Source organism: Platichthys flesus, chromosome 22 (genome assembly GCF_949316205.1).
Source record: "Platichthys flesus chromosome 22, fPlaFle2.1, whole genome shotgun sequence".
Lineage (NCBI taxonomy): Eukaryota > Metazoa > Chordata > Actinopteri > Pleuronectiformes > Pleuronectidae > Platichthys > Platichthys flesus.
The window spans coordinates 3947745-3963821 of record NC_084966.1 but is presented as its reverse complement, the minus strand read 5'-3'; the positions used below and the strand labels follow the sequence as shown (position 1 = coordinate 3963821).

The following is a 16077-nucleotide window of genomic DNA, read 5'->3' as shown; positions in this document are numbered from 1 at the left end:
TGGCAGAGATACAGGGCAGTTGTTGGTGGGGAAGTAAACTCACCCCCCCCCAAGGGGCTGGTTCTGGAACTGGGGGAATAACATCCATTATCAAGGGTAATGGAGAATTTAACAATCTCAAAAGAAAACGTTTTATCTATGGTGTGTAGTTTGAATCGTCATCTTGGCTGCAGGACAGGTCATAAATACAGATTCCTCCATGTTAGTGGATGGGACACGGGTCATTTCAGGGAGTTCTTATCACTCTGATGTTTGTTCAGGTGCTTTTTCCTGTTAGTTTTGTTTTAATTTGTTATTTGATGATATAAAAACAGGGTGACACCTCCTGATTGACGTCTGAGACCGACTTAACTCCTGTTGACAGTTTGAAGGAAGCAGAAAAACATTGGATTTCATGGTTTCACAAGGACAAAAATCCTCAAAAGCCAAACAACACCCTCAAATATCATGCACTGCCGAGCAGCAAGCTGAACCGAAATAGCTTCTTTCTCGTGATATGAGTGTGATGGTGAAACATTTAAAAGCCTGACGCTTCCCTGCGAGCTGTCATTCACACAAGGGCTTGTCATCGCGGATGTGTCTGCTCGGGGTGAAGGAGTTGACAATGCTCCCCCGTGGGAAAGCGACCAAGGCGGCAGCGAGGAGGCGACGGGAGCTCGTCTTGAACTCAGGAGGAGTCTAAATCGAGTGTTCAACACAAACTGGCAAGATGATCGACTCGGTTTGTTCCTGAGACACGAGTCGTGTTTCTGACGGCAGCAGCCTCCACTTCCAACCACACAAAGTAAACTTAGCCGGCGTCTATAGATACCAAACTGTCCGTCAGGAATGAAACGCTGAGTGACTCAATTAGAGAAACTTACTGAGGCTGTTAAATCCCAAGTGTGTCGCTGGTCAGAAGGGACCGGGGGGGGGGGGGCAGAGCCGTCTGACTGATCACATGCATGGGAGACGTGCTTTGAGTCAAGGCCTCTGCATTGTGTGTGAAACGCCGCTAATCAGATTAGATGGAAGTTGTGCACGCGCGGCATTTTAACCTCAATCACTCGAGCATTAATTTTAAACCATCAGGGTAATTACCATAAACAAACAAGGCTCGTGCAGCAGAGAGCGGCAGACCCGGTGTGCTGTGAGCGCTTCACTTTTTAAAAATCATACTCTTCAACCGGTATAGCTGCATAATTTGAAATTCATCACGTCAGGACGTTGCTGTGATTGCTTCTGATGATACAGTGGTTTTTAGCGGATGTACATTTGTGGTTCATATGGTTTAAAAAAAGAATGTGTGTGTTTATTCCGCTACAACCTGATCTGACTTACATTTCTTATTCCAATCATTTCAAGATATGAGCTCCTGTCAGGCTCAATCTAAACGGAAGCTTCTATAAAGTAACTCACACCCAAAGACGCACAAAACTCTGCAATGCTACAGGTGGTTTGACTCTTTAAAGTCTATTACTACTCATCATAAAGTTTGAATTAATGGTTATTCTCCTGATGGACTCGTTCACGGATAATTTACTCGATAAATTATTTCATCACTTCTTAAAAAAGGCCCAACATGATCTCCAGAGTTTACACATCAGAATATATTGTTCAAAAAGAGGATGAAGAGGATTAATTAACAATTTAAAATCTATAATCTCTTCATCATGAAGCTCGATGGACACAACCGACCTCCAGTGAACAAATCAGACAACAGTCATAAACACCGTGTGGATTCTGTCTGTATCAGAAAATGGCAGATTTCATTCTGACAAACCTACAAGGATCTCACAAGGAGCCCACTGTGACTCAGCCGTCAGGATGAAACCCAAACAGTGTGATGACCCGGCTGCTGATCCCTGACTGTGGACCTCAGTTCCACTTTTTAAAGACACTCCACGAACACAAGCGCGGGTCGGCTCCACCTGGTTTCCCCCTGGACACGCAAGGTCAACATCTGAAATGTTTGACTGTATCGAGACAACACCCCCCCCCCCCCCTGTCACTACTCCACACGCATGACACAGGTTTATACAGAGGCTCTGTTCTTCCCGTGTTGCTGTGATTGGTCCGTGTGCTTTGTTTTCGGGGCGACTGGAACTTTTCTCCCTTCTCGTTCTCCGGCGGTAGCGGTGAAACTCGTCTGCCGCTCAGATCACCGGCACACACAGGAATCAACCAGGTTTCCATGGCATCACGGAGCGACAACTCCCAGCGAATGCACTAAGCTGTGCAACAGACACACACATGACCTTGATTTGAAACAGCAGCCCAAACTGGGAGCAGCCAGTGGGGTCGATGCACCTGCTGCTTTATCGAGCCCACCACTGTTTACTGGTTTGAAGCTTCGAGCACAGAGGCCGATTTAAGGAATTAGAAGCACAGAGTTGTTGTCGTGTAACTATTGAAGCCTAAATCTAATGAGCAGGAGGAAAGAGAGAGAGAGAGAGAAAGTCTAGACGAGCACTAGACCAGAGGAGGAGGCTGGAAATAGACTGGGAGCAACTCGTCTCTATGGAAACCACAGGCGAAAAACAGTGGCACACACACGGCCATGAAAGACAGGAAGGAGAGGAGGATGAAAGAGGCAGAGAAGAGAGAGAGAGAGAGAGAGAAGAGAGAGAGAGAGAGAGAGGGGGGGGGGGGGGCAGGGAGGGAGAGGAGGGGTGAGACATGCCATGAAAGACAGGAAGGAGAGGAGGATGAAAGAGGCAGAGAAGAGAGAGAGAGAGAGAGAGAGAGAGAGAGAGAGGGGGGGGCAGGGAGGGAGAGGAGGGCTGAGACATGCCATGAAAGACACAAAGGAGAGGAGGATGAAATAGGTAGAGAAGAGAGAGAGAGAGAGAGGGGGGGAGAGAGAGGGACAGGGAGGCAGAGGAGGGGTGAGACATGCCATGAAGACATGTAGGAGACGAGGATGAAAGAGGCAAGGAAGAGAGAGAGAGAGGGGGGGGGAGAGAGAGAGAGAGGAGGGGGAGACGTGCCATGAAGACAAAGAGGGGTGGGGGGGGAGAGAGAGAGAGAATGATGTGTGTTTGTCACAGCAGTAGATATCAATACCCCCAGTGGGCATCTCTCTTTAAAAGGATTGATTTAATTTCACCGGGACGACACCACATTGTCCTCCGAGGCTCCGTGGGAGTCGTTTCTCAAACGGTGGCACTCGAGGCACAATTAAAAGTTCTCCCAGTTTCCAGGAGACGTGCACGAAACCAGAAGCAGAGCGGAGAGCGGCGGGAGGCTGCGTGCGCTCCTGTACACGAGTCTGATGCTGAGCGTGAATCAGCCTTAACTCACAAGCTCAATCACGGGGGGGGGGGGGTAATGATTTTCTTTAAACAAATACAAACTTGTAATTATTCTACGCTTCTTTGTATGAAACCAAACTGATTGAATCTGTGAGGCTTCCATGAATAATGGGAATAATTAGTAATGAGAAAACTAAAGTCACACAACTCCAGCTAGAAATACAATTATCTTCACAATATGACAAAGTACCCATTGGGCAGTAAACTACGCTAAACTGGCCTGGGGTCAGTGTCTCGCAGCAGCATCAGCAGTCAACAGGCGTCTCCTGAGTTAATTCCCAACTCGGCCATTACACTTTCCCCGAATGGTTTGTGAGTTTCCACGACACAGAAGTTGAGATGATGTGAGAGACGCGGCCTCGGCTCCATCAGTCATCACTGTCACTGGAAGGCAAGTGGACGGACGGGAGACGCTCCTCTCCAGAGACAAAGTAATGACCCCCAGTCTGTGCATCAGTCTTAATGAGGCTTCACACGTCCAACACGTTACAGGACATTTCGTGTCCAGGAGGAGCAAGATTAAAAACTGTGAACTGTACTGTAAACTTATATTAATGTTCAACGTGTGTAGCTCGTGACATTTGTATTCTTGACTTGGCACAAAAATCATTCTCAACTTTACATTACTGAGTTTTCTCTTTTACACAAAATACAGTATTGATCTTGTGAAGTGAGGAGAGAAAACTAAAGTTTGCCATATTTAGTTCTAGGTGCTTTTCACAAGTACTACCTTAAATATAAAAGCTTTACTCTACGCTTAACTTTTCTCATTATTGTCCAAAGAAATTAAAAGAAAAAGGATTTCACTGTTTATGGAAATGTGATCTGCGTCTACAATCTTAAATAATTCTTTCACTCACTTTATAAAGAATTCAATTCAAATGTGAATACAGAAAAATATCTTTTGATTCCTTTGTAAAGAAGAATAAAGAAAGAACTATAATGGTGTTATTGTTTCAGCTGCTGTCAGTTTTGTACTTGAAGTTCCTGATAATCATCTTTCCAAACAAACAACATCAACAAAAAGAACCTGTTTTAATTATCTTAAGATCCTTGAAAAACAATGATATTTTTGAAAAACTTTTTAAGATTTCCAGTAAAACAGGTTTTTACTTTTTGAACGTGTCTGCACAACTTCAGCCCAATCAGAGCCGAGTCATGTTTCAGTCATGATGAGGTGTCAGGTTTTTCCTCCTTATTAAAAGTGGCTCCACTGTTCTTAACCCACAAATTCATTTTCACATAACAGAGGGGGAAAAAAAAATATGATAATTTGAGTATTATAACAATCCTGCTGTTCCACATTCGCATCAAACCCCCTCTGTGGGTGTTTAATAGAAGACGGGATTGATGCCAGAACGGGGACATCTACCCAGAATACCCCTTATACATTATTCACGTGATTAATAAACCTCCTCCCACATGTTATATAATCACCAACTGGGTCGCCCCGGCACTGACCACAGATCTGTTCGCTCCCTTCTCCCCCAGGTATCACCACGGTGCTGACCATGACCACCCTGAGCACGGTGGCCAGGAACTCTCTCCCCCGGGTGTCCTACGTGACGGCCATGGACCTCTTCGTCACCGTCTGCTTCCTGTTCGTCTTCGCCGCCATGATCGAGTACGCCATGCTCAACTACTACTCCTACAGTATACGCAGACCTCCCCCCCGGATGCAGAGAATGGTAAGCCCCGGTGTGGCAACAACAATTAAGAGACACAAACCACCGGAAACACACTTGATTCAACTACAAAGACACAAAACAACCGCAGGGATTCAGAACTACTACACACAAACACAAACGAGATGTAAACATTTTACTAAAAGACACAAAATAGTCACCCAAGACACTCCAAGAACAACTGCAAAGACGCACAAACGTGACGCAAACCGACACGAGACGACTACAAGGAGAAGCCAATAACCGACAGAGACACACAAAAGCAGCAGAATGACCAGAGAGGGACACAGACAAACACAGACAGGCATGTTGTGTCTCCGTCACGCAGGGAGGGAACTACAAAAGGGGGACAGACGGGTGAGAACAGAGACATGAGAACATTTGTGTCCCTGTGTTGTGCGACCAAGATGAAATAACACAAACAGTCGATGGAATGTAGGCCATCGGCATGTTGGGTCTAATAATACCAGCCTTCAGAAACGCACATCGATTGAATCCATAGGGTGTCCACACACACACACACACACACACAAACACACACACGTATACTTCACAGTGTGTTACACACATGTCGTCAGTATGTGCATTCGACAGAAACCTTTTTATTCACTAGCAGTGGTTCCTGTGCGAGAGCCTCGTGCTCAGTGTGGGCGTTAACCTGCCGTGCACGCTGGAACAGAATTTGTCATTTCTCTCTCTCTCTCTGTCTCTCTCCAGAACCCCCCCCCCCGCTCTTTCCATTGTTTCCTCCCAGTGTAGAAGGATCTTTTTTTTTTTTTACAGTTGAGTTGTGTTACGTCCCCCGTTCTCTGCACAACTGGCTCGCTGCTGTATTCTGTCCTCGACTGTCTATGGGGAAGCCTCATACCCCCCCACGCACTCCACCCCCCCATCGATGAAAACCATTTGTGCCAACCACTTAGTCAGTTCTCTCTCTCACATTGAATTCTCTCTCTCTCTCTCTCTCTCTCTCTCTCCCCTCCCACTCGTCCTTTAAGAGCAGAGTGGAGGGACTGGGAAAACCGTGTGTGGTGATTTTACCCCAATTAGATTGTCCCACACGGCTTCACAGGCGTCGGGGGGGCAGTGACATAATGAATCTCTTCTGGAGGACTCGCTCAGCACTCCTGTCTTTAACAGGAATCCGGCTCCAGCTGCATTATGTGATAGCAAATCAGTGGGAAAAACAATTATTCCTGTTATCATATGGTTTATAGGTTTGTGAGACTCGGCCTGTCAACTATCATTTTACAATATTATGGCTCATTTAATACAAAAATAAATGCTAACTGACCTCTGACCCTGTCTTTGATTCTCTGAACAAATCAAAGCTGGACAGGTTCTGCTGTTGCTTAAGCTAAATGTTCCAAACTGCTTCCATAACACTGTTTCCCCCGTCTCGCCCAACAGGCCTACTCGTCTTTCAACATGAGTCGCAACCCCCGCACCATGATGCCCATGGGCAACTCCCTCTTCTGGCACGACTACGACGACAACTGCCTGTACGAGTGCCTGGACGGGAAGGACTGCAAGAGCTTCTTCTGCTGCTACGAGGAGTGTAAAGAGGGCGGCTGGAGGAAAGGACGGATCCACGTGAACATCGGCGAGCTGGACTCCTACTCCCGGGTGTTCTTCCCCACGTCCTTCCTGCTCTTCAACATCGTCTACTGGGTCAGCTACCTCTACCTCTAGTCGCTCACGGGCCGCGATCCGCGAGCCCCCTTTGCTGAACCCGCCGGACTCCGCGGCTCATGATGAGAGGTCAGAACTAAGCGTGGCAGAGGAAGTGAGGGGGATCCACTCTGCGGAGGGGGGGAGAGGCACGCTGCCTCAGGATTGGTGGAGAGGCAACGATACTTTTGAGCTCTGGCATTGCGAGGAGAACCAAATGCTCAGCAGCGGAACCACGAGCCCGTCAACACTAACTTGAATGGAAACCAAACAACAAGACAGCTGTGACGTCGGGGGACGGGGGGGGGGGGGGGTGGGGGTTGGCGTTGCTGAACCTTGGTTGGACGAGACGGCGAAGCACCCATAGTGCCTTCTTTAAACAGGGTGCCGCACTGAGAGACGCAGCTTCAGAGTTCCCTTCATCTTTGTTACCTCACCCGTCACACCGCTGCATGCCCAGCTGTTTATTCTTTGGGGAATCGAACCCGGAACAAACTTCTCAAACTTCTCACAAACCGGAAATGTGTCAAACTAACACTCATTCTGTAGCACATTGTTTTTTTGGGGGGTTTGTTCCCTAGAATTAGTTTCTCCTTCTGAACAATGGTAACGTTTTCTTTATTATTCTTCTTCTGGTTATTGGAATTAGTCCCACATCAGGTGTTGATTGTTAAGTATGAGCTAGGGGCCGTGGTTGTCGGGTAGAATCTTGTTTCCTGAGTCGGTGAGCTTGTGTTCATGATGCTGTGTGACCAGACGATGCATTTTACAGTAGAAGCCAAGAAGATTTTGTGTTTTTTACCGACTGCTGGGTCAGATCCTTTCACGCCAAATGTATGAGAACCACATAACACACAACAGTCTTAACATGATAATCTCATCTCCGGGCATATTATGTAGATTAGGGTTCGTGCAATATGACAAAACAGTTTCACATTTTTACTTTGCACACTTTTACTCTTATTTATCTATTTTTGTGTGTTGAGCTTGAAGGAATAGGTTGACATTTGGAGAAATGCACCGACTGTAATTTTCCAACTAGTGGCCTGAGCCACTCTGATTTGTAATTTAACCTTTTCCAAAGTTTTTGCGAACTTGGAACTTGTTTACTTTTTGTCTCGATGACGTCAGCATATATTTAGTTTCCTCAGCACTAGTGTCCTTAGTAGAGATGTATCAGTTGTTATTATATCACTAGTGTTGAACTATTGATCAGTGCTGTGGACTGATATTTACAGCTAACAGATGGGTATAAAAACCCATCAAAAAGTATAAAAACTGCATCAACTAAAGTAAATAACTTTCAGTTACATAAGCATATTACCCATTAGCGATGAGCTATTCCTTCAATGCTTTGGTTTTCAGGGGCACATGATGTAATTCTGGGTAACCACGAAAATCATTGTTCGCAACGAAAACTGTTTGGAGTACAAAATATGTCAGGAACAAACGAGCTGGATAAACATTAGCTTTGGCCGCGAGCCATTTGAACCCCGAATCGCACACAAACACACAAACACACACAAACACACACACATACAGGACGTGGCCTGTTTATTTAGCACTAGAGTCATTCCATCATGTGGAGCTGGAGTCTTTCTCCTGATGAATAATGAAAGGGTTAGGGTCTCTAGTGCGATCACATGTGCTGTAAAGTTGGTTCTATATATTGTGATACTCCATAAACTCCATAAATACATCATTGTTGACTCCCCCCCCCTTCTCAAACACGTAAAGTGGCAAAGACGCACCCACACACACAGACACACACAGGGAGGGACGGTACCGACAGAGTTTTGTTTACTGTTATTTGGTGTTTTTTGCAGTCGTTTGGCTTTGTAGAACAATCACCCCCCCCCCCCTTCTCCCTCTCCTCCCCTACACAAACACACGAAAAAAAAGGACTCCCCCCCCCAACCCCAGTATTTGTATGTTCAGAGAAAAAGCTTTTACGTAAGATGTATCTAATTAATGTTTCTATTTTCATACAGTTATCTATGGAATGTATGTTAGGGCCGGTAGCGAGGCCGGGGTCCTACTGGTTCCAGGTCAGTCAGCTCGAGCCGCTAAATGAGTTTATATTTAGGGCTGCTACATATTCATAAGGCCTCCAGACCCATTTGTGTCGTGTCCAGAGGTTTGTAATTACAAATCAAATTGCCTCGAGTGACGCTGGAGATTCAGCAGAAGGGCTGTTACCCTGTGGGCCATTACTTACTCTGCTGATTTAATATATTAGCTCCTGTGAGACAGTGAAATTTCATTAGTATTCTGACATTAGATCTTTCTATCTATCTATCTATCTGTCCGTCTATATATCCACGAGCTGACTGAGCGGACCCGAGCTTTGCCCACACAGCAGTAAACTCTCCTCACCTCTGATATTTCTACTACACTTTATAAGTGTCTTCGTCTGTTGAGATACTTCAATAAAACAAAAATCACTATTTTCTACGTCTTGATGAAAATCACCCTGTGTGTTTCAACTGACTGGGACCTGTGTTAGGAATCCGAGTGCTGACCCGGGATCAGCGCTGGAACGGGGAGACCTAATCTCCCAGTTACACCAAAAAGTCTGGTCCCTGTAGGGCGGGGCTGCACACAGAGAAAAGCCACCCTGATCCTGGATCAGCACTCAAAAGGAACACATTTTATGAAATCAGGATCTAGAGTGACAATAAGTATCTTTTTTCTAGTGCGTGGTACATTGCTTATATTAATAAATAACGTCTTTTTGTCAAGCGCTACTGTGAAGTCTTCTTGTGTGAGGATGAACCTCTCTGAGAGAATTATCCTTCCCCGTGTTGTTGAGTCTTCAGGAGCAAAGTCTTGTCTTAAGCTGCCAGGTCAAGTATTTGGATGATTCTTTCTTATCTTATGGTCATAAGACATTATCTCAAATGCAACAGGATAAAAGTAAGTATATCTCTGGGCTAAACGGGACAAACCCCAGAATGAGGGTCAAACATGAACATAGCAGAAGTCAAGTGACTGCTTGGTGAAGTCAAGTGACTGCTTGGTGAAACATTCAGATGATGTGTTGAGTAAATACATACTAAAGCCAAACTGAGGAGCTCCGGTCTGAGATGAGTCTTAAACACCCACTGGAAATAAAGATGGAGGATGCAGCTCCTCTACCTCCCACTATCCAGAAATTTAGCCAAAACAACAAGTTTTCTCGGGGGCCCCTCCGAGCCCCCGAGCCCCTGAGCCCCCCCCCCCCCCCCGAGCCCCGGGGCAACTAAACGGTTTCAGCAGGGAGTTGAAAACCATGCATCCCACCGCTCGGCCTCAAGCCACCTACACTTATCACAGTTCCCGGTTAGGTCTGTAACACCATGAGACGATGCAGTGCTTCCGTTGACGTGGCTGGCAGCTGGTTCGGTAACAGACGAGGACAAGTGGGCGGGAGAAAGTTTAAGGTCTTTCTCCCGCCCATGTCTCGTTGGACTTTAGAGGTCAAGGGGCATGGCTATTTCCTGGAGGCAACGTATAGCAATGCAGACCTGGTGTGTATCAAACTCGCACAAGAACCACATTATATTACATAATATTATATTTGAGTGTTTATATTTCAGATTCCTAAAATGAAGATACTTGCTTTCACGGCCTAATTGGAGCATTTTGTAAATATTCATGAGTTTTACTAAACTGTGTCATATTTGGAATATTAACTATATTTCTTTGCCTTTACACATTAAAAACACACATGAAGTGAATTTTAAAAAAGTGGTGTCTGTTTCCTGAACTTCCCACAGTCCCTCTGCGACTGTCGGACTGAGATTATACGATATCCTCATCGTGTCTACGTGAGGAAAATCACAATCCTTCTACCAGCTGAAAGTTATCTGTCAGCAAAAACTTCAAACTCCTATTTCTAATGTCAAAAATCTATATCTCCATCTATATCATATACAAACTGTCCTTTACTGCTCTTTTCTTTGACTGAGGATCTGCTTTTATGTATTTCTGAGTTGGATCCTCTCTCTCAGGAGGAGGACCACTCCAGTGACCTCCAGCAGGAGGACAGGAAGGCTCAGCTGTTGCCTGAGAGGTAAAACCCAGGGTCACAAAAAAATAAAGCTTTAAATCACCCACTACAGCTGAGGAGGATATAAATAAGAGGCTGACAGGTCTCACACAAGATTAAAGTACAACCCCAGACACACACACACACACACACACACACACACACACACACACACACACACACACACACACACACACACACACACACACACACACACACACACACACACAGACAGACACACTATGTGTTGGGTAGTTGTGAATTTGTGATGTAGTTCACTTTATGAACAATTAATGATCCTGAGATATGACTCGGTCTGACAGATATACTGTGACAATAAATACTGCAGGTTAGTGTGTGTGTGTGTGTGTGTGTCCTTCCTGCACATTAACCAAACGGTCCATGACAAAGCAGAGACTGGAAGTGACTCCTCAGCCCGACGTATCAATGCACCAGTGTCAGACAGAGGTGGTACAACCGGTTGTGAGTCTCCTTGTGGAACACACACACACGTTTGGGAACATCTCAGTGTTCCTGCCACCTCTCCGTGCCAGTGTTGGCTGAGGCGCCACTTTGATAACAAAGGGCTCTCAGGTGTGGCGGTGCTTCCTCAGGCAGCGTCACCGCCTGGGAAGAAGCGCCGGTGAAAAGCTGATTGTGTTCACATATTTGTCTCACCAGTGCACGGGGGCGTTCCTTCCTTCTCTGTTACTTCTCCCAGTAGAAGCTGATCACTTCCAGACGATAGGATCAATTGTGAATTTGAATAATGCAAGAAGTTTGTTATGATGGGTGGTTTTTCTGAAGTGCTACTACACAAGCTTTTAAGGTTCATTATACAGGGACCATATTATCTTATCTTGCATTATTACATTAACTCCCAGCGTCACCTCACTGGTACACTTCAGATTCGATTTTAAGATACTGGTCCGCTCTGGAATCGCAGCTACATCACAGATCTCCTGACTGGTTCCCAACACTGGTTTTAATACTGTGGCACCAGTTGGAGTATTGATGGGTTTAAACCTTATTCAAAAACTCTTTTCTCCCTTAAATCACTCGAGCATGGAACAAATTCTAAGCATGTTAATTTCTTCTCACAACTTCCTGATAAGAAAGTACACAGACCTGGAATGAGTGTGAGAATTGGGCGAGATAGGGCGAGATAGGGCTGTTGCACGCGTCTCTGCCAAATCTCCACCGGCTGCCCAGTTTCATGATGCACTGATATGAACCTTCCTCATAATAATGGGAACAAAATCATGCCGGGGTCATTATCAGTTCTCTCTCTCTGAACCATCTGAGTTTATTTCCCCTTCAGCAGCAGGTGGAGGAACGTGACAACACAAATAATAAACGATAAACAGATGAAACCGCTGCGGCTGAAGAAACCGGAAGATTTATGACCCAATGGAAGTGAACAACAGATCCTGTGTCAGGGCCCACGAGGATTAAATCATTACAGTCATGCTACGGTGCAGCAGGATTGAGTCCTGATCGGTGACAGGATGGGAGGGACCCAATGAGATGTTCCCTCATCACACGGGACAAGGAGAATGTTGCACTGCACAACACAAAGGAGATTTACAATCACTGTAAAAATGAACACAACTTCTAAACTGAAGCCTGGTTGTCGTTTCAGCTTTGAGGCCCAAGAATATGCAGACATTTTGAGATGTGAGCCTATGACATGTCCTGCTGACCGAGAGATAGTTCCATATGCGTAAAATGAAAACACAGTGGACATGAAAAAGTTGCTCATTCATAAATCAAGTTGAATGTTAAATACTTTCTACAATTAACGACACTCAAAACGCAAACAAATCTCATTTCGCTGTTACCAGCTGGGACCAAACTAAAATAAATGAGATTTCATATCAGCCGAACAGATTTGTAAATAGTAAATATCACATCTGCAATTATGCAATCTATAGAAAAACATCTTAATATTGTCCGGGCCAAAAATGATCCTGATAAAATGAAGCTGAGCAAAGTTACAGGGGTTTTAGTTTAGTGATAAATTATTAAATACCATAAATCATAATAAGTGAAACCCCTGTTGCTGGTGCCTCATGACAATGTATTGATTAGACGCCACTTCTCTGAACGCACGCTGCTTTAAGTATTCTCTAAAACAACAGAAATGACACCGGTGGTCTGGTTCATCCATTTCCAGCTTTAATTATTTACCAGTAGCAAGTTGCTGGGAAGTTGTGCAGCCGCAGTGTGTTGCTGTGTTTTCCTCTGGAGTGGTTTTGAGCTGCAGCAGCAGACGAACCCATGAGCTGCTGGTGGAGTGTGTCCGCTTCACAACACAGGAATGAAAGATGAAGAATATATCCCTTATCCACAATCGATGCTGTAAACTGCTGCATGTGTGTGTGTTTATGTGTGTGTGTGTAGTTTACTGCATGAGCGCTTTTTGTCGTATATATATCTGCTGGCGTTAATGGAAACTTCACAGCAATTTCAGAACTATATGAGGCATGAAAAATTTAAAAAATACCTTTCTACTCAACCTGAATCTTAACGTCTTGCAGGGGGACGGTCGGGGGGGTTTCAGACGTTGTCATTTATTTCTTCTCCTTATGAGCAGGAAGCAGCCGAGGGCGACGCAGGAAGAAGAACGCTGCTTTAAAAACTCAAATTTTGAAAGTGAGCTGAGAATATGTTTAATTGTTAATCAGGGCTAAATATGAAAGTCAAACAGGAGAAAGCTAAATCAGCGTGAAGCAGCAGAACACTGTGATTGTGATGGAGGGAACAACAATCTCTGCCTGCCTGAATCAAACTGATATTCTGAAGAGTTTCCCCCAAAAATGTTAACAAGAGTGTTTCCTTTTCATTACGGTTGCAAATTGGATTGTGGAATAAAGGCCTGTGTCCAACCCGCAAGACATGTGAGCATCATCTGAGCTTTTTCATTTAATGGAAACTCTGGGGAAATCGATTAGTTGGCGAGGTTCAGGAGATTTCAGCCAAATGCGGAAATGTTTACAACTCAGCAGAGCAGAAAGACAGAAAGACGCACAATGACAACTTTATTTAAAATGAATCCGGCTTCTGACTCTGTGCCTAAAGTAAAGAGTAGATTCCCAGAGATTGAACTTCGTTGGCCCAAGGGGAAACTTTCCAATTCAAAATACCAATCAGACAGATCCTCCAGGTATTAGGACGATAGACGTATAGAGAGAGGATAGTGAACGAAGCATTAAAGTCATGGGCGAGCAAACAACGAGCTGAAAGACATTAATGTGCGACATAAATCTCACATTTATTGCCGAGTGCAGCTTTAACAATGTGCTTTCCTTCCTTTCCATATAAAACAGCCGTGAACGTGGCAGAAAAACCATTAAAACCAGCTCCTGGGCTGTGGTTAAAAACTTTTCTAAGTTTACCTTCTCCTGCTTTCCTGCTCCGACTCCACTTTAACAACCACACACATTTAACAATCAAACCATTTAAGGCTGCTCTGCATCGACAAGGCGCTGTGAGGGGGGGGGGCTGAAAGCTCCGGTGCTGTTTCTGCACTTCAGAGTATATTTTACAAATTGCATGTATCTTGTCAAATGGAGTTTGCAAAGGCGGGGGGGAGGAGAGATTGTCGCCAAGTATTGATTTTCTAGCAATTCAGTTGAAATGTGAACTCTTCTTCCTCCTCAAAGATGAAATGTGAACTCTTCTTCCTCCTTACAGATGAAATGTGAACTCTTCTTCCTCCTTACAGATGACATGTGAACTCTTCTTCCTCCTCACCGATGAAATGTGAACTCTTCTTCCTCCTTACAGATGAAATGTGAACTCTTCTTCCTCCTTACAGATGAAATGTGAACTCTTCTTCCTCCTCACAGATTAAATGTGATCTCTTCTTCCTCCTCACAGATGAAATGTGAACTCTTCTTCCTCCTCACAGATGAAATGTGAACTCTTCTTCCTCCTCACAGATGAAACATGAACTCTTCCTCCTCACAGATGAAATGATAACTCTTCTTCCTCCTCAAAGATGAAATGTGAACTCTTCTTCCTCCTCATAGATGAAATGTGAACTCTTCTTCCTCCTCACAGATGAAATGTGGACTCTTCTTCCTCCTCGGAGATGAAATGTGAACTCTTCTTCCTCCTCACAGATGAAATATGAACTCTTCCTCCTCACAGATGAAATGTGGACTCTTCTTCCTCCTCACAGATGAAATGTGAACTCTTCTTCCTTCTCACAGATGAAATGTGAACTCTTCTTCCTCCTCACAGATGAAATATGAACTCTTCCTCCTCACAGATAACCTGTGTTTCCGTCGAAACGCCTCCAGCTTGTGCGAGAATCAGCCATTGAGAATTGGATATAAAGATATAATAATGAGAATGTCTTGTTTTGATGCAAAACAGACCAAACACAAGAATCTTACCGGATGGATGAACATCCAGAAAAAGCAGAGCGGTAGTCTTTCTGTTTCACTGTCTACACAAACCACGGCTCGGGGGAAATCCTCGGACCATCACGCTCATTATCGCCGAGTGATTAAGAGAAATGAGCGGCCGTCGTCCAAACATCTGCGGCGGCTCAGCAAAGTGGGAACCTGAGGCCCAATCAGCACGTCCACCAGCTGTCACCACCGGGCCCGCACACTCCCGAGGTCGGCTGTTGGGATATTTCTGGTACCACTCTCGGTTTGTGTTTTAGCTGCTTGGCTGGTTTCACAATATGGCTTTTTCTTCTCCAAACCACGGATCCCTTTGGAGTTCAAGTCCAAACTGGCAGATTGTGCGATCGTGTAGTAGAATAATAACAAAAGATGATCGGCTCCCACTTGGCATCGACCTGCCGTGTATTCACACACTTCATGTTCTTTATGGGCGGTGGACTAAAAGGATTCTAAGCACTCACATTGGTTTGCTTTCATCTGAATCACACAAAAGACCTTGAGAAGCCCCATGCGAGCCGGACCGGTGGGGGTCTAGATGGATACGAGATGTGAGGCGGGGAAAACAAACAAAAGGTTTTCAGTCCTCACCCCCGACCTCGGCTACAAGCCATCATCTGTCTTCGCCTTTAGAAATGGAGCCAGGTGGAACACCAATCCAGACGCAGGGCTGTCTCTTGCCATGCAGAGTTTTTATTTCCATTTAAGAAAATACAACAACAAAAAAAAGTACAAACCTGAGGCAGAATCAGCACCGATCTTCTGGCAGCTGCTGCCGAGCGGGGACGCTCTCAGGAGTCGGGAGAGGACGAGGCCAGATGCCAGATGCCAGAGGTGCAACGTTCAGAGCAGCAACAACTGGGACAGGAAGTGGAATTTAGTCAATAACGCACCTGGTTTCTCCTCGGTATTGAGATGAAGAAGCTTTTAAATGTTGTTGCAAGTTTTTTTGATCTAATATCAGAAAGGGTTTGAAGGAA

At 45.1% G+C, this 16077-nt stretch overlaps 1 protein-coding gene and 1 pseudogene across 1 annotated transcript in view; one reads left to right on the top strand and one right to left on the bottom strand.

Annotated features, from left to right (window-relative positions):
• Positions 1 to 6751, top strand: part of LOC133933676 (gamma-aminobutyric acid receptor subunit gamma-3-like) — a 57746-nt pseudogene extending 50995 nt beyond the window's left edge.
• Positions 6752 to 15817: 9066 nt separating this feature from the next.
• The window catches only part of cfap221 (cilia and flagella associated protein 221), a 41262-nt gene continuing 41002 nt past the window's right edge, over positions 15818 to 16077 (bottom strand). The window contains exon 24 of the mRNA XM_062380898.1: positions 15818 to 15955. The gene's annotated coding sequence lies outside the window, so the exon portion shown is untranslated. The remainder of the gene's footprint in view (positions 15956 to 16077) is intronic.